This window comes from Hyla sarda, chromosome 3, assembly GCF_029499605.1.
Source record: "Hyla sarda isolate aHylSar1 chromosome 3, aHylSar1.hap1, whole genome shotgun sequence".
Classification (NCBI taxonomy): domain Eukaryota; kingdom Metazoa; phylum Chordata; class Amphibia; order Anura; family Hylidae; genus Hyla; species Hyla sarda.
This window is the reverse complement of record NC_079191.1, coordinates 375,207,342-375,227,621: the sequence shown is the minus strand read 5'-3', so window position 1 is coordinate 375,227,621 and position 20,280 is coordinate 375,207,342. Positions and strand designations below refer to the sequence as shown.

The window sequence follows — 20,280 nt, the reverse complement described above, 5'->3', positions numbered from 1 at the left end:
ACACCTTTTTTCCCTATAGAATAAGCCTTATTTCTGGCTCATTTGCAATAAAAGTTACAAAGTGTAGGCATAGAGGCTGCTATGGAGCCCGGCATCTAAAGGGACTATCTCCACTGGTAGAGAAGGTCCCAAGATATGGGATAGCTAGGGATTACCATGAATGATGGAGAGAAAAAAATCTCAACTTTTCTCTCTCTTACAAGTGTGCAAACCTGACAGCTTATAATAATCTTATGGGTACTCCGGTGGAAAACTCTTTTTTGTTTAAATCAACTGGTGCCAGAAAGTTAAACAGATTTGTAAATCACTTCTATAAAAAAAATCTTAATCCTTCCAGAACTTATTAGCTGCTGAATACTACAGAAGAAATTATTTTCTTTTTGGGACACAGAGCTCTCTGCTGAATCACGAGCACAGTGCTCTCTGCTGACATCTCTGTCCATTTTAGGAACTGTCCAGAGCAGCATATGTTTTCAATGGGGATTTTCTCCTACTCCGGTGGAAAACTTTTTTTTTTTTTTAAATCAACTGGTGCCAGAAAGTTAAATAGATGTGTAAATTACTTCTATTAAAAAAATCTTAATTCTTCTGTATTTATTAGCTGCTGAATACTACAGAAGAAATTATTTTCTTTTTGGAACACAGAGCTCTCTGCTGACATCACAAGCACAGTGCTCACTGCTGACATCTCTGTCCATTTTAGGAACTGACCAGAGTAGGAGAAAATCCCCATAGCAAACATATGCTGCTCTGGACAGTTCCTAAAATGGACAGAGATGTCAGCAGACAGCACTGTGCTCGTGATGTCAGCAGAGAACACAGTGCTCCAAAAAGAAAAGAATTTCCTCTGTAGTATTCAGCAGCTAATAAATACTGGAAGGATTAAGATTTTTAATAGAAGTGATTTACAAATCTGTTTTACTTTCTGGCACCAGTTGATTTAAAATAAATTTTTAACTCCTTAATTTCCTGACTCATTTCCTGCTCATCATCGTTGAGATGGGTAGGTATAAGAGATTTGTTATGAGGCTTCTAACCTTGTGTGCCTTATTATATATGCCCCTCCAAAGGCTTTTGCCCTATATCTGTCTCTGACTACTTTTGTCTACCAGTGTGTTTGTGGTAGTTGATCTGCAACTGTCTCACAGCTGATCTATTGCTCTGGATCAGCTGACTAGTTAGCCCCTGGTTTACACATTATGATACAGATTATAGTGAATGCCTTGTGTTTGTTTCCAGTGTGCTCTAGGCCAGTGGTCTTCAACCTGCGGACCTCCAGATGTTGCAAAACAACAACTCCCAGCATGGGAGTTGTAGTTTTGCAACATCTGGAGGTCCGCAGGTTGGAGACCACTGCTGTAGGCTTTCTAGTTTATTATTTGTGAAGTTCTGATATCTGTATTTTGAAGTTGTTGCTGTGAAATTCAGTTTATCTTGTTTGTTTCCTTGTGATTTAGTTTTCTGCTTAGTCTTGCTTAACCTGGCCTCCTTGCACCCCTGGCCAAATTGGGGATTTAGATGTTTAAAGGGGATATCCAGGAAAAAAATACTTTTTTTTATATATCAACTGGCTCCAGAAAGTTAAACAGATTTGTAAATTACTTCTATAAACAAAATCTTAATCCTTTCAGTACTTATGAGCTTCTGAAATTAAGGTTGTTCTTTTCTGTCTAAGTGCTCTCTGATGACACGTGTCTCGGGAAACGCCCAGTTTTGAAGCAAACCCCCATAGCAAACCTCTTCTAAACTGGGTGTTTCCCGAGACACATGTCATCAGAGATTACTTAGACAGAAAAGAACAACCTTAACTTCAGAAGCTCATAAGTATTGAAAGGATTAAGATTTATTAATAGAAGTAATTTACAAATCTGTTTAACTTTCCGGAGCCAGTTGATATATTAAACATTTTTTTTTTTTCCTGGAATACCCCTTTAAATCTGCCTTCCTGCACCACAGGCCAAAGACCCAAAATCAGGGAGGCTGTTCTGGCTAAAGTCAGGGGGTGCTGGCCAGGGAACAGATTGGGAGAAAAGGGGGCAGTCAGAGCAAGGGACATGGTAAAATTGGCACATAGCAGGAGAGACAAGAATAGTCTAAGCATGGAAGATGGGGACAATCATAGGAAGGGAGATGGGAAAAAGAGTGGACACCGTGAGATAGGGCCAAAGCAAAGGAGGTGGGACAGTCAGAGCAAGGGACATGGGTCAAAAGGGACAAAACAGAGGACAGCAGACGTTTGTGGTGCAGTTGGATGGAGAAGCAGGGTAAGTAGAGCTGAATATGCAAACAGCGTTGTCATTTTTAAAGCACTGTTCTCCATCTGTGTTGACAAATTCAGTTTTGCTACATCTGCTTAATACAAATGTAGCCAGCGCCAACTGTAAAGTGGGTGCGCTACATCTATTGCATTCACACTACGTTTGCAGCCTACGGCTACCGGATCCAGCTGGGAAATTTCATAACCGGGAGCTCCCGTGTCCCACCCGGACTGGCGCCAAAACCCATTCACTTTAATGAGTTGACCGAAGTCAGACAGTGACTCTGTACCAGCTCATTTTTGCCCGGTATCCAGTTTTGTGACCGGACCTAAAAGCGTAGTATACTATGGTTTTAGGTCTGGTCATAAAACGGGATATGGGGCAAAAATTAGCCGACTGGAGTCCCTATCTGTGAATGACAAGCTGCGCGAGTCCGGCTGCTCGGCCGTAGGCTGCAAGCGTCGTGTGAATGCAACCTAAGGGTACGTTCACACATATGCAGATTTGATGCGCAGGATTTGATGCGCAGGATTTTCTGCTACAGATCTCAATGTAAACTAAATAACGGAGCACAGCTTCTAATCTGCAGTTACCAATCCTGCGCATCAAATCTGTGCAGGATCCCGTATGTGTGAACGCACCCTAAGTGTGGTTTGTAAGGAGCAGGGACTCTATGAAATCTGCATAGAGCAGATGTACAGTACTGTACTGTAGCCATACTTGAAGATGTCACACCAGCGTGACATTTTAGAAGCTGACTTCTGTATACATGTGAGAGACATTTCTTTTAATACTTGGAATAGATTTCAGGCAAGGACCAAAAGGAAAATTCACTGTGTGCAGACAGCTCGCTACCATGCTAGCATCAAGCACCTGTGCACGGACAAGCCGGCAGCATCCCCGGACCGGATCAATAGGCAAAGAAGGAGAAGTCCAGGTGCAGCAAATTCAGGTATTTATTGTAGGATCAAGGATACAAGCAATGCATCAAGACAAGCAGCTGAAGTGTTTCGGACCTGTAGGGTCCTTAGTCATAGCATGTTATGACTAAGGACCCTAGAGGTCCGAAACGCGTCAGGTGCTTATCTTGATGCATTGCTTGTATCCTTGATCCTACAATAAATACCTGAATTTGCTGCACCTAGCGCTGGACTTCTCCTTCTTTGCCTATTGAAAAGGAAAATTCAGCCCAGGTGCCCATACCTGAAGTAGATGTAGCAGAGGCCAATTTGTCTATTGATAGAGCGTAGCGCTTCAAAAACTTTAAATGTGCTCTAAAATTCAGCTCTGCTATACCTTCTTCATATATGGGGTGGACTTTCCTTTTGGTAGTTGGATATGACAATATGATGTTGGAGCAAGGGGGCATTGTAGACCTGATTCTTCATAAAAATCTATTAAAAAGTCTATACTAGGCACAGTGAGTATATATTAGTGCACCACATGCCTTATGTCAGACATGGTGGAGGTCGGATAACCCCTTTTGGATTTTGCTGTTACTCTTAGGACCGCCTGTTGTGAATTTGACGTGATCCCACTGTGAGGGAGAATAACAACAGTCTTGGATTTTTTATGTAGACCATTTGTAACTCTAAACTGATGTAGACCCATGTTTTAGTTGGAATCAGGTTGTTTCCTCAAGATATGGTTTGCACTAACCAATATTTCTTGAATTTAACAAATCTGTACATAGCCAGACTTTTTATACCAGACTCCCAATCTCTTTTCCTCAACTTAAATCACCTTTCCAATCACAGCATCACCAAGAAGAAGTCACCAACGCAAAGGTTGACTTTGTTTTTCTCCCTGCACTGTGGGTGTTTACTCATTGTTCTTAATATTAGACATGAACAGGATTGTATGTTATTAGTTTAGTTACTTTATGTTTGCCTATAAAGGTGACTCAGATATCTACCAGTTCCCATTTTATAAACAATCAGTTCAGAAATACTATTATTACTACTAAATCTACTTCTAATGCATTAGAGGCCTTTAGAAAAGCTCAGTAACAATATCAGCTTATTTAGAAGTGACTGAGAACTATTTTTCAGGACAACTAAAGGACATGCATTAAAGGAGTACTCCTGCGAAAAATAACTTATCCTCTATCCACAGGATAGGGCATAAGTAGCTCATTGTGGGGGATCCAATCACTAGGGCCTTCAGCGATCACCAGGACGGGACCTTGACACTCCCATTCATTTCTATGGGAGCGCAGATGATGCCGGAGAGCTGTAATCAGGTCTTTTTGGCGCTCCAATACGAATTTAGCGCATTACGGCTGCAGGACATGCTCCTCACTGCTATTATGATCATTTGTCATCATCCATTCCATCATCTCCAGTTCCAGTCATCCAATGGTGATGTGCTATTCTTATTTTTGTTTCCTGCCAGCACTGATACCTGCATTGTATGTTTTTCTTGTGACTAACTGCTTACAATACTATTCTGCCCTACTATAAGTCTGAGGACTGGAATTCACAGCTGGGACCAGGAAAGACATCTGCAATAAGTGAAGCCCCATTGTACCTTCATACTCCCCTGTCATCATTGTCCCTGTTTGTCCTGCTTTGTGTTAAAGGGGTATTCAATCAATTTTTTTTTATTTGACTATGCTACAGGGGCTGTAAAGTTAGTGTAGTTCATAATATAGTGTCTGTACCTGTGTGTGACGGTTTTCTCACAATTCTTCTGTGATTTTCACTCCAATATTTATTTTTACCAGCATACAAAATGACTGTTGTCTCAGATTTTTCCCAGCTGGCAATGCGGCCGAGACCTGACTCACTAGTCAGCTGATGACAGGGAGCCTGTCTGCTTCAATGGGTGGAGGGATCGCTTGCTGGGAGAGAGATCAATCTGCAACTAATGCAACAGCTGTAGGCACTCTGATTGAAAACCACAGGTCTTTGAATGGAAGCAGCTCATTTATGTTTCAATGGGTGGGGTGGCTGATGTGTGGGAGGGAGAAAAATGGAATTGTGGGATTTGTAGTAAAAAAAAGAAAAGTCAAACAGGAAATACCAGTTCACAAAAAGCTAGCCACAGTGTTATGGTAATCTAATGACATAGCCATTTAGCCCCAAGACAAGCGCAGATGATTCCTTAGCATGTCCATTACTGTCTGCCAGGTACGTACTAAAATCACCTTATGGTGGATAACCCCTTTAACTTTTGCAATAAAGTGAAAATGAAAGTGCCACTGCAAAGTAAAATTGGTACTGCAAAAAACAAGTCCTCATATGGCCCTTGTGAATGGAAAAATAAAAGAGACCTCCCTTAATGGGTTAAAGCCACTGATACGTCTATAAAACTTTTCTTAGACCCAGTTCTAAACAATTATCATTCCATGATATTAACGGGCTTGTCTGGTGACATTAATAACCTGTGTATGGTGTCCAAATGTATAATAAAGCGATTTACTAATATAATGTTATTACCCAAAGTGAACAGATTACCCATTTCAGCTGTGGTTTCTTCCTGTAAGCTGTGACTACAAGTCACAGCCTGAGCAGCTGCTCCATCCCTCCTGCCTCTATTGTCAGCATAGGATGCAGTTATGTAAAAGAGGAGGCTTGTTTTACTGCTCATTAGCTTCATGGCTTAATAGATAAGACAGCAGGGATGCCTTTTCTTAGCTGTCATCTTTTTTATAAGCAGTGCAGGTCCATGCCTCCCCTGTCTGATGGCAGTTATTGACATTACTGTGAGAACAGGCTGACACTAGGGGAAAGTGGGATGGAACTGCTGCTCAGGCTGTGACATGACGTCTCAGCTTACAGGATGAAACCCCAGCTGAAATAGAGAACCTGTGCATTTTGGATAATAACATTATATTAGTAAGTTGATTTATTAAAGGGGTATTCCAGGATTTTTTTTTTATTTGACTATGCTACAGGGGCTGTAAAGTTAGCGTAGTTCTTAATATAGTGTCTGTACCAGTGTGTGACATTTTTTTCAAAATTCTTCTGTGATTTTCACTCCAATATTTATTTTTACCAGCATACAAAATGACTGTTGTCTCAGATTTTTCCCAGTTTGCAATGTGGCCGAGACCTGACTCACTAGTCAGCTGATGACAGGGACCTGGTCTGCTTCAATGGGTGGAGCGATCGCTTGGTGGGAGAGGAATCAATCTGAAACGAATGCAACAGCTGTAGGCACCCTGATTGAAAACCACAGGTCTTTTCAATGGATGCAGCTTATTTATGTTTTAAAAGGTGTGGGAGGGAGGAAAATGGAATTATGGGATTTGTAGTCAAAAAAAGAAAAATGAAACAGGGAATACCAGTTATCAAAAAGCTAGCCACAGTATTATGGTAATCTCACAACATAGCCATTTAGCCCCAAGACAAGCGCAGATCCTTCCTAAGCATGTCCATTACTGTCTGCCAGGTAGGTACTAAAATCACCTTATGGTGGATAACCCCTTTAAACATTTTGACACCTTTAACTAAGGATCTAGAGACCTGATGCCATGTCCTCTGCATACACGTGAGCGATTAAGTGACTTCTAAAAAAAAAATCATTCTTTAATAAGGGAAAAATGATTGATTGATATTGCTGCACAGTCTATTTAGAAGGAACATCTTTTATAAAGTCTGGCTTCTTTTAGTAAGTTGCTTTTCCTTTGGCAGCGGGATTCACATTGTGTTCAGTACACAGTACCTGCTCTGTCCAGCATGGCTGTGCGTCAACAACTATGACAAATGAAAGGCAGCGCGTATCTAAATACACAGAGAGTCATGCTGAGGTGTAAATGCAAACTGAGAACTCAAGAAAAGCCTTTGAGGGGTTATTAGCTATTTTTGGGTTCTTTTCTCCTAATAAATTAACATAATGATGTTATTTGCTAACGTTATTTGTAGTTGTAAATTATGTGAAGTAAGACAGTACAGTAGGTATGAAGAATGAGATTGCCTAAACTAACCTAGTGCTTTTATAGGTTCTAGATCAGTCTTTCCTAATCAGTGTGCCTCCAGGAGTTGTAGTTTTGCAACAGCTGGAGGCACATGGGAGTTGTAGTTCTCCAACTGCTGGAAGTACACTGGTTAGGAAACATGGTTCTAGATAGTCAAAGTCCACCATTGCCCTTCATTAAAGGGGTACTCCGCCCCTAGACATCTTATCCCCTATCCAAAGGATAGGGGTTAAGATGTCAGATCGCGGGCATCCCGACGCTGGGGACCCCCGGGATCTACCATGCAGCACCCACCTTTAGTGGCTTCCGGAACTGCTGGCGGTCCTCAGGCTGAGTCCATCTCAACCACGAGGATGGAGCATAGTGATGTCACGGCTCCGCACCCGTATGATGTCACGCTCCGCCCCCTCAATGCAAGTCTATTGGAGGGGCGTGACAGCTGCCACGCCCCCTCCCATAGGCTTGCATTGAGGGGGTGGAGCGTAACGTCACACGGGGGCAGAGCCATGATGTCACTATGCTCCGTCCCAGTGATCGCCAGTAATCAGACCAAGAGTGAACAAGCTCCAGGGACTGATTCTAACGGGGTGCGGCATGGAAGATCACGGGGGTCCCCAGCAGCGGGACCCCCGCGATCAGGCATCTTATCCTCTATCCTTTGGATAGGGGATAAGATGTCTTAGCGCCGGAGTACCCCTTTAACAACAGTTGACACGGAACATTGCTAGCAATGCAATTAGAAAGGCAAAGCAGCCGGCACTGACGGAACTAGACCGTATAGAGGAACGAAGATATGTAGCGTGACCGAACCAGATGATGAAATCCTGTAACGTTGGTGCTCAGCCAGATGGACAACAACGAATCAGCAAAAAGACGAAGGAAAAAGGCGGCACTCACCATGTAGGAAAACTTCTTTATTCACTCAGCGGTGACATCAAGCAGGATACAGGCAGGGGAGCAGGGTGGAGGAGGGTGAGCCGGGACAAGTTGTTTTGTGCGCCTTGCGCACTTCTCCCGACTCCCCCTCCTCCACCCTGCTCCCCTGCCTGTATCCCGCTTGATGTCACCGCTGAGTGAATAAAGAAGTTTTCCTGCATGGTGAATGCCGCCTTTTTCCTTCGTCTTTCTATTGTCAGCAATGCTTTGTGGCTACACCGTTACACGTATTAGTCTTGGAAACAAATGGCGGCATAAGCTCTAACTACATAAAATATGGACACAAGTAAAGCCTCAGCGGATTATAGTTTTTCAGAATTCCTCTTCGATTTAGTAAGACACGACTCGTACTATTCTGCCTGCAGCATGGGTTATAAAACTGGGATATGATCGGAATAATTAGCTAATTTTCTGTCTTAATTTGTATTCAAAATTGTTGTATACATTTTTTTTAACTAAAATCTTTGAAACCATTTTTGAAGAAAATATCCCAGAAATACGCTTACACATTCCAGACTATAACATGGTTCTTAATCATTCGATGCTATGATTAAGAAGCACCTTGTGGTCTGAAACACGTCAGCGTATCCCTAGGATGTTTTTTGCTATAATAATTTAAAGATGCTATAATAAATATTGTTGCTTTTCATCATAACAATGGACGTGTACTGGATATGTAGTAAATATTGTATTGAATTGGGTGAAGACCTGCTGGCAACATGGAGAACATGGAGCTCTTTTTTACCTCTTGTACTGCCTAGATGTGGAGCATGATGGATAACAGGGGGATATGCTTATGAAGACATTCTGTGTCCTTATGACCTCTAGAGCATATGGACAGTACAGAAGGTGTCCTGCCCCACCATCCATTTATTTGAATGTCCGGCATGGAATTGCTTCCTCTAGCAATAACACCCGGTCTCAGGGGATGATAGAGCTGGACCTGCTGCAATCTGCTGATGTATTCTTATAGGGAACCTGTCATCACTTTCATTGTTGCCTGAACCACGAATAATGGGGGTGGTCCCCGGTGGCTTCTGCCTGCCCCACCAGCCTTGATTGATAGATCTCATCTTATACCTTAACAGGGAGAAAACTGTCAACCAAGGCTGGTGGGGTGGGGAGCAGCCATCGGGGAAAGGCCCATGACTCCACCAGCAGAATTGTGAGTGAAGCTCTGCAGCATAATTCAGGATGTAACTCAAGATCAGTACATAATATGTAATGTAGTGAATGTATACAGTACCCCACCAGCAGAATAGTGAATGCAGCTTTTATGTATAATACATGGATGTAACTCGGGACCAGTACAAGATAAGTAATGTAATATATGTATACAGGACCCCACCAGCAGAATAGTGAGTACAGCTCTGGGGTATAATACAGGATATAACTCAGGATCAGTACAGGATAAGTAATATAATATATGTACACAGTGACCCCATCAGCAGAATAGTGAGTACAGCTCTGGAGTATAATACAGGATATAACTCAGGATCGGTACAGGATAAGTAATGTAATGTATGTACACAGTGACCCCACCAACAGAATAGTGAGTACAGCTCTGGAATATAATACAGGATATAACTCAGGATCAGTACAGGATAAGTAATGTAATGTATGTACACAGTGACCAGCAGAATAGTGAGTACAGCTCTGGAGTCTAATGCATGGTTCAGGCAGACTGAAAGTGATGACAGGTTCTCTTTAAAGGGATTGTCTATAAAACAACCATGTTAAATCCTCCCTTGTAATATGCCTTTGACCTAGAACCTCTACCTTCCAGGTACTGGCATAAAGAAGGAGAGCCCAAATTCAATATTTACTATGAGGTCTTATCATTATCCATGGTGGGCCCCAGTTTATGTGTGATTCAATGGAACAGTTTTGAAGCAACAAATAAGAATATTATAGATGACTTTTTACAGTTTGGAACATAAAGGTAACACTACAGGAAAATGGATCTTATAGTAGTTGATTAAAGAACTGTTGGGCCCAGTGTATACCAAAGCAGTGATCATAGGGTGCGTACTGATTATATATTCCATCCAAAGCGAAGACACAGCAAACTGCAGCGGCATATGGGTGAATAAAGTGGCTAGAAGCATTGCTTGAGAAAGGCCAAAATGTACTTGTTGGTGCAAATAAACTTCTAGCCACTTTATTCACCCATATCCCACTGCAGTTTGCTGTGTCTTCACTTTGGATGGAATTTTCTTGATCAGGCGGTGGCACACTGGTTGGACACTTGCAGACGCACTGGGACTCTCGAGTGCTGATTCCTTTCTTTGTCTGGTTATATATTAGGTAACACCCAGATTCATTTCCTATGCTGCAGCCTCCTTACCTTTTAATTCCCCTCTTTTATAAGGGTTTAAGTAAATATGTCTCTGTCTTATAGAACTACATCTTCCATATATTCTAGAACCAGCAATGTATACATAGTGAAAGATTGGGCCTATGGTCAGCATTTGCTATTGATGCATATATTTACAGTCATGGCCGTAAATGTTGGCACCCCTGAAATTTTTCTAGAAATTAAGTATTTCTCACAGAAAAGGATTGCAGTAACACATGTTTTGCTATACACATGTTTATTCCCTTTGTGTGTATTGGAACAAAACCAGAAAAGGGAGGGAAAAAAAGCAAATTGGACATAATGTCACACCAACTCCAAAAATGAGCTGGAAAAGTATTGGCACCTTTTAACCAAATATTTGGTTGCACACCCTTTGGAAAAAATAACTGACATCATTCGCTTCCTATAACCACCAATAAGCTTCTTACACCTCTCAGCCGGAATGTTGGACCACTCTTCCTGGTCTCTGTTATTGGAAGGCGCCTTTTCCCAACAGCAATTTTAAGATTTCACCACAAGTGTTCAATGGGATTTAGATCTGGACTCATTGCTGCCACTTCAGAACTCTCCAGCGCTTTGTTGCCCTCCATTTCTGGGTGCTTTTTGATGTATGTTTGGGGTCATTGTCCTGCTGGAAGACCCAAGATCTCAGACACAAACCCAGCTTTCTGACACTGGGCTGTACAGTGCGACCCAAAATCCATTGGTAATCCTCAGATTTCATGATGCCTTGTACACATTCAAGGCACCCAGTGCCAGAGGCAGCAAAACAAACCCAAAACATAATTGAACCTCCACCTTATTTCATTGTAGGTACTGTGTTCTTTTCTTTGTAGGCCTCATTCCATTTTTGGTAAACAGTAGAATGATGTGCTTTACCAAAAAGCTCTTTCTTGGTCTCATCTGTCCACAAGACGTTTTCCCAGAAGGATTTTGGCTTACTCAAGTTCATTTTGGCAAAATGTAGTCTTGCATTTTTATGTCTCTGTGTCAGCAGTGGGGTCCTCCTGGGTCTCCTGCCATAGCGTTTCATTTCATTTAAATGTTGATGGATAGTTCACACTGACATTGATGCTCCCTGAGACTACAGCTTGAATATGTTTGGAACTTGTTTGAGGCTGCTTATCCACCATCCAGACTATCCTGCATTGACACCTTTCATCAATTTTCCTCTTTTGTCCACGCCCAGGGGGATTATCTACAGTGCCATGGGTTGTAAACTTCTTGATAATACTGCGTACTGTGGACAAATCTAAATCTCTGGAGATGGACTTGTAACCTTGAGATTGTTGATATTTTTCCACAATTTTGGTTCCCAAGTTCTCAGACAGTTCTCTTCTCCTCTTTCTGTTGTCCATGCTTAGTGTGGCACACTCAGTCACACAATGCAAAGACTAAGTGAACTTCTCTCCTTTTTATCTGCTTTCAGGTGTGATTTTTATGTTTCCCAAACCTGATACTTGCCCCAGGTGAGTTTAAAGGAGCATCACATGCTTGAAACAATCTTATTTATCCACAATTTTGAAAAGGTGCCAATAATTTTGTCCAGCCCATTTTTGGAGTGTGGTGTGACATTATGTCCAATTAGCTTTTTTTTCCTCCCTTTTTTGGTTTAGTTCCAATACACACAAAGGGAATAAACATGTGTATAGCAAAACATGTGTTACTGCAATCCTTTACTGTGAGAAATACTTTGTTTTCTTGAAAAATTTCAGGGATGCCAACATTTATGGCCATGGCTGTTATATATATATATATATATATATATATAGTGACATTGTGTCATTTACACCCAGACCAAATGAGCGACACAGTCAACCCTAGTGCAGATTTTCATCACTTCCCACCGTCCATTTTCAGCTGTATCCTGACCTTCATCTCTGCTATTAAATATGTACGATGTTGCGAGCTGACATTTTGGAACTGCGTAAATCAGCAATAATGACTGGATCTGCTATTCCTGACTGACACTGATACCAGGCTGCTCTTGGCTTCCGTTACACCAAAGTAATACATATACGAAGGTAAAATGTTTAACCTGATTGAGGGTTTATTGATCTGCTGACTCTGCCAATACATCTGGCTTCATTTAATAAGCGCTGTCTGTAAGATGACTACACAACAATATTCTCTGATTACATTTACCTAATGCATCTGAGTCTCTATCTGCTATATAGCAAATGTGTACACGTGCATAATATATATATATATAGTACCCACACACACATTATACAGTGGTCCCTCAAGTTACAATATTAACTGGTTCCAGGACGACCATTGTATGTTGAAACCATTGTATGTTGAGACCAGAACTCTCTGGAGACCTGGTAATTGGTTCTGAAGCCACCAAAATGTCATCCAAAAATAGGAAAAAGTGAGGATCAAAGAAAAATAAGTAGATAACTAATACAGATAAAGCAAATCCTTATATATAAAAATAAGAAAGTTCTGCTGGGAGCTGTAAATCAGCTGCCCCCACCGCACCGTGCCGCACCCCACCGCCCTGGCCAGAGACTGCCGCCGCCCCATTGCCTCCCCCATCCCCGGTTTTATAATTACCTATTCCCGGGGTCCACGCTACTTCTGGCTCCTGCTGCGTCCTGTGTTGCGCTGCGCAATGACGAGTGACATCACCTGCAGTGCGCACAGTGACAGCTCAGGAGGACGCCACCGGAGCCAGATGTAGTGTGGACCCCGGGCCCTGGGAACAGGTAATTATAAAACGGGGGATGGGGAAGGAAATGGGGCATCGGCGGAGGCGGTCTCTGGCTGGGGCGGTGCGGCGCGGTGCAGCGCGGCGGTGGGGGGGGGGGGGGGCGGTCGCGGTGGTGCTGATAGGACTCAGGAGGACCCCCGGACTGGCAGGGGGAGAGAAGCGGTTGGCGGCGGTGGTCTCTGGCACCGCAAAAGCCGCTGAAGTTCATTGATTTAAAGCTCCCGCTTTAAATCAATGATCTGCAGTGGTGTCGCGGGGGGGGGGGGGGGGGGGGGGGGGGGGATAAATAGCCTATAACTTATAGCAGAATATCGGTATAAGTTATCGGCTATCGGCCCTAACCTCCACAGATTAGCGGTATCGGTCCTAAAAAATCAACATCGGTCGATCCCTAATACATAAACACAAATGAATGTCCACACATAAACACACACATATACACACTTATACACACATACATATGTAAAACAGTACACTTATGTACATGCACACACATATACTACACACATGTACTACACTACACACACACATACATATACTCACACTTGTGCGCACACCTATATCACACTCATGTGAACACACATATATATATATACATGTACCTGCCCACATACACAATCATGTGAACACATATATATATATATATATATATGTACCTGCACACATACACAGTCATGTGAACACACATATATATATATATATATATATATATATATATATATATACATGTACCTGCACACATACACAGTCATGTGAACACACACAAACATATATATATATATATATATATATATATATACATACATGTACCTGCACACATACACAGTCATGTATACGTATACACACACTCACACATAATCACATCCATCCATATACATTCACATTTGATCTGGAAGTGTTTAATCCCCCTTGACATCGAGCACCGTTAATACATGGAGCATCCCGGTGGCGGTCATTCCGTGTGTGATGACTTATTGATCTCAACAAGAAGAAGGCGATTTCTGACATTTCCCGTCCATCCTCCTCCTTCCTCGTGTGCTGGCCTCTTTAACACTTTGCACATCTGCAGCGTTGCACCATATGATGCATTAGAGGAATTCTCCAACGTGTTCTCCATTCTAAGAAGGAATCATATTTCCCCTTTTCCCTGTCACGTACATGAGTGCCAGGTGTTTGATCGTGCGCCAATGCCCCTAAGATCCACTTATCACCGCACCATCTGATGAAGCACCATCCAATGCCGGATCAATCATTTGCATTCGAATCATCCCTTACAATAGCGATCGCTCACGATGCGTCACATCTCCTCTGACCTTTATGGGTGACACAGTTTACGTTCCAAATACAGAGCCTACCTATATATATATATATATATATATATATATATATATATACATGTACGACATGGACTACTACATGATGCCCTCTATTGGGACGTCACATCCATCGTCACCCATTTACATTAATTCCAAGTAAAGTATTCAACATCTTCCCCTCTATATACCTATAAGGGGCATCTGTACAATTCATCGACAGGCAAATCCAACCAATACTGTGTTGAATCCTACAATCCTATATAGTGGCTAAATCCTTTTCGATTTTTCTTAATTGTCGGACAGTATAATACCAACCAAAACTCCATCTGGTCTACGTCAATCCTAACCTGCCTCATTTACATCATAGCTTATTCCACTGCCGATGGGGTGGGGTCCTCCATAGACATCCCAGAAAATCCCACAGCCAGGATTGTAGCGTTTTTTTTCCCTTCCCCCGTATAATTACAAGGCTCTGTTTATACGGCACCTACAGGTTAATGTTTGTTTTCTCCAACGATCGCTAATCTGCCACAAGAAGCCTTCGCCGCTCCAACCATTGCCCTGTCGTGTGATCTTTACGTGTTTTTTTTCCCCCCAGTGCAACGCACAATCTTTCTTGTTCTTACTAAGGCACGATACCTTCTCGTAGCCTATATAGACAGTTCTCGCTGCCGTTCACATGGGAAGGAGCGATCTTTATTAGAAACAAATCTGCATTTCAGCCATCACTCCCTCTAGTCTTGCACCCCCCCTTCTCCCCACTTGAGCTGTAATGCAGATCCCCTCCCCTTGGCTTTCTCACTAGTGGGTAACAAAACCAGCAGTAATTACTAATGCCCCGGCACGTAGGTCTGTCAGCTCCAGAGGCGGCTTTTTTGACGCAACTACGCAGAAACTGTCTGGACGTGCAAGGAAACCCCCCCCCCCCCTCCAACCTATGCACAGGCATATATATATATACACCACACCTATAGATGCCTAATAGCAGAGTCAATAGAGCGTGACCACTAACAGCAAAGACTAATGCATCTATAGAGGATAATCACTAATAGCAAAGTCAACTGCACCTATAGATGTCTTTAGAGTAGTGTTTTCCAACCAGGGTGCCTCCAGCTGTTGCAAAACTGCAACTCCTAGCATGCCCGGACAGCCGAAGGCTGTCCGGGCATGCTAGGAGTTGTAGTTTTGCAACAGCTGGAGGCACTCTGATCACCCTCTATAGCAGTGTTTCCCAACCAAAGTCTATTGAACCCGTAGATGTATATAGAGGGTGATCAAAGTCTATTGAACCCGTAGATGTATATAGAGGGTGATCAAAGTCTATTGAACCCGTAGATGTATATAGAGGGTGATCAAAGTCTATTGAACCCGTAGATGTATATAGAGGGTGATCAAAGTCTATTGAACCCGTAGATGTATATAGAGGGTGATCAAAGTCTATTGAACCCGTAGATGTATATAGAGGGTGATCAAAGTCTATTGAACCCGTAGATGTATATAGAGGGTGATCAAAGTCTATTGAACCCGTAGATGTATATAGAGGGTGATCAAAGTCTATTGAACCCGTAGATGTATATAGAGGGTGATCAAAGTCTATTGAACCCGTAGATGTATATAGAGGGTGATCAAAGTCTATTGAACCCGTAGATGTATATAGAGGGTGATCAAAGTCTATTGAACCCGTACATGTATATAGAGGGTGATCAAAGTCTATTGAACCCGTACATGTATATAGAGGGTGATCACTACTGCAGCTATAGATACATATAGAGTGAGATTGACAACAGTATAAAGTGTGATCACTAACAGCAAAGTCTACTGCACCTATAGATGTCTATAGAGGGTGATCGCTTTTGGCAACATCTTCTGCGTCTACAGATGCATATAGAGTCTGGTCACTAAAGCAAAGACGACCGCACCTATAGATGCCTATAGAGTCTAATCCCTAATAGCAACGTCTACTGCAACGACGTATGCCCATAGAGGGTGATCACTCCTGTGCCTATAGATGACTATAGAATGTGATCACTAATAACAAAGTCTATTAGACCTACAGATGCCTAAAGAGGGGGGTTAGGTGATCACTACTGCACCCACAGATGCCTACAGAGGATGATTAGTGATATCAACATCTACTGTGCCTATAGATGCCTACAGAGGATGATTAGTGATATCAACATCTACTGTGCCTATAGATGCCTACAGAGGATGATTAGTGATATCAACATCTACTGTGCCTATAGATGCCTACAGAGGATGATTAGTGATATCAACATCTACTGTGCCTATAGATGCCTACAGAGGATGATTAGTGATATCAACATCTACTGTGCCTATAGATGCCTACAGAGGATGATTTGTGATATCAACATCTACTGTGCCTATAGATGCATATAGTCTGATCACTTATAGCAAATACTACCGAACCCAGAGATACCTAAAGAGAGTGATTACTATTGTACTTATAGATGACTATAAAATGTGATCACTAATAGCAAAGACTATTGCCCCTACAGATGCCTATAGAGGGTGATCACTACTGTGCCTATAGATAACTATAGAATGAAATCACTAGTAGCAAAGACTACTGCACCTATTGGGGGTCCTCATTCCTGCACCAATAGATGCCTATAGAGGGTGATCACTACTGTGCCTATAGATGCCTATTGAGGGTGATCACTACTGTACCTATAGAGGGTGATCACTCCTGCACCTATAGATGCCTATTGTGGGTGATCACTACTGTGCCTATAGATACTATAGAATGGAATGACTAATAGCAAAGACTACTGCACCTATAGATTCCTATAGAGGGTGATCACTCCTGTACCTACAGTTGTCTATAGAGGGAGATCAGTACTAGACATATATAGATTCCTATAGAGGGTGATCACTCCTGTACCTATAGATGTCTATAGAGGGTGATCACTCCTGTACTTTTAGATTCTTATAGAGGGTGATCACTCCTGTACCTACAGTTGTCTATAGAGGGTGATCACTCCTGTACCTATAGATTCCTATAGAGGGTGATCACTCCTGTACCTACAGTTGTCTACAGAGGGAGATCAGTACTAGACCTATATAGATTCCTATAGAGGGAGATCACTCCTGTACCTATAGATTCCTATAGAGGGTGATCACTCCTGTACCTACAGTTGTCTACAGAGGGAGATCAGTACTAGACCTATATAGATTCCTATAGAGGGTGATCACTCCTGTACCTACAGTTGTCTACAGAGGGTGATCATTCCTGTACCTACAGTTGTCTATAGAGGGTGATCATTCCTGTACCTACAGTTGTCTATAGAGGGTGATCACTCCTGTACCTACAGTTGTCTATAGAGGGAGATCAGTACTAGACCTATATAGATTCTTATAGAGGGTGATCACTCCTGTACCTACAGTTGTCTACAGAGGGAGATCAGTACTAGACCTATATAGATTCCTATAGAGGGTGATCACTCCTGTACCTACAGTTGTCTATAGAGGGTGATCATTCCTGTACCTACAGTTGTCTATAGAGGGTGATCACTCCTGTACCTATAGATTCCTATAGAGGGTGATCACTCCTGTACCTACAGTTGTCTATAGAGGGTGATCACTTCTGTACCTACAGTTGTCTATAGAGGGTGATCACTCCTGTACCTACAGTTGTCTATAGAGGGTGATCATTCCTGTACCTACAGTTGTCTATAGAGGGTGATCACTCCTGTACCTATAGATTCCTATAGAGGGTGATCACTCCTGTACCTACAGTTGTCTATAGAGGGTGATCACTTCTGTACCTACAGTTGTCTACAGAGGGAGATCAGTAATAGCCCTATATAGATTCCTACAGAGGGAGATCAGTACTAGACCTATATAGATCCCTATCGATCTGATCAGTCTGGGGTTGCACTAGAGATCCCTGAGCTCTTTGCTGAGGCTCCATTGTTCCATTGCGGAGATGACTGCAGAGGAGCTGTCCGCCGTGCCCTGGTGCTGATCCGCCCACCAGCAGCACTCCGGCTCAGACAGCTCCCGCTCACCATCAATCACGACAGCACCACTGCAGACACATCGCCGATCACATCCCGATATCACGACTAGTCGCCCCCGGCTGGGCTCAGTGCACAGATCACTATGGCCTCTGCCCCTCACATCACATTGTCTGCGGCGCCGAGATTCCTTCTCCCCGGACAGCGGACGCGTCTCCTCCATAGAGCCGGCAGGACGTCCTACCCTGGGGCAGCGCTGCCTTACCTTGTAGTCGGATCCGGCTGGTGGTGGTCGCAGGACGGGGTCTCCTTACAGGGGATGGAGCTGCAGGGAGGCAAGAACCACCGTTCCTGACCTCCTCGAGTCTTCTTCTTCAATGGAAAAAAGAACTGTGCCCTTATCAAAGATGGCCGTCACTCTTGACGTCAGCAGCTTTTAATAGACATCTATCATGGGGCGGGGGATCTGGGAGGGGACTGGTGGGGGTTGGAGTCATCGTCTGCTGCAATACATCGCATTTTACACCTAGGTGCACTATATCATTATGGGCTCCATAGGATACACAAGGGGTGGACAGGATGGGATATGGCAGGGCTGGGCACTGGGATGTGATGGGCATTGTGCAGGGAGGCTCCAGTACACCAGACTGGGCTAATGCAGCACTCATTCCTTGTCGCCAAAGGGGTGGTCCGAGGGGATATCCCTCTCTGCCTGCTCCTTATAAGGATAGCCTACGTGGGCAGAGCAGGGCTCAAGATATACAAGACATTGCTGCTTCCCCATGGGGTCTAAAGGCTAAATCCATTCACAGAAAATAGGCAGAGGATGAGAGTTATACATTATACAATGTGAGATGATGGGAGTTATATATTATACAATGTGAGATGATGGGAGCTATATATTATACAATGTGAGATGATGGGAGCTATATATTATACAATGTGAGATGATGAGAGTTATACATTATACAATGTGAGATGATGGGAGTTATACATTATACAATGTGAGATGATGGGAGTTATACATTATACAATGTGAGATGATGGGAGTTATACATTATACAATGTGAGATGATGGGAGTTATACATTATACAATGTGAGATGATGGGGGTTATACATTATACAATGTGAGATGATGGGAGTTATACATTATACAATGTGAGATGATGGGAGTTATACATTATACAATGTGAGATGATGGGAGTTATACATTATACAATGTGAGATGATGGGAGTTATACATTATACAATGTGAGATGATGGGAGTTATACATTATACAATGTGAGATGATGGGGGTTATACATTATACAATGTGAGATGATGGGAGTTATACATTATACAATGTGAGATGATGGGAGTTATACATTATACAATGTGAGATGATGGGGGTTATACATTATACAATGTGAGATGATGGGAGTTATACATTATACAATGTGAGATGATGGGAGTTATACATTATACAATGTGAGATGATGGGAGTTATACATTATACAATGTGAGATGATGGGGGTTATACATTATACAATGTGAGATGATGGGAGCTATATATTATACAATGTGAGATGATGGGAGTTATACATTATACAATGTGAGATGATGGGGGTTATACATTATACAATGTGAGATGATGGGAGTTATACATTATACAATGTGAGATGATGGGAGTTATACATTATACAATGTGAGATGATGAGAGTATACATTATACAATGTGAGATGATGGGAGTTATACATTATACAATGTGAGATGATGGGAGTTATACATTATACAATGTGAGATGATGGGGGTTAT

At 42.5% G+C, this 20,280-nt stretch overlaps 1 protein-coding gene across 2 annotated transcripts in view; it reads right to left on the bottom strand.

The window, feature by feature from the left end:
* Window positions 1-18,907, bottom strand: part of SNAP25 (synaptosome associated protein 25) — a 141,403-nt gene extending 122,496 nt beyond the window's left edge. For both annotated transcript variants that reach the window (XM_056567862.1, XM_056567861.1), the window contains exon 1: window positions 18,749-18,907. The gene's annotated coding sequence lies outside the window, so the exon portion shown is untranslated. The remainder of the gene's footprint in view (window positions 1-18,748) is intronic.
* Between the last annotated feature and the right edge of the window lie 1,373 nt (window positions 18,908-20,280).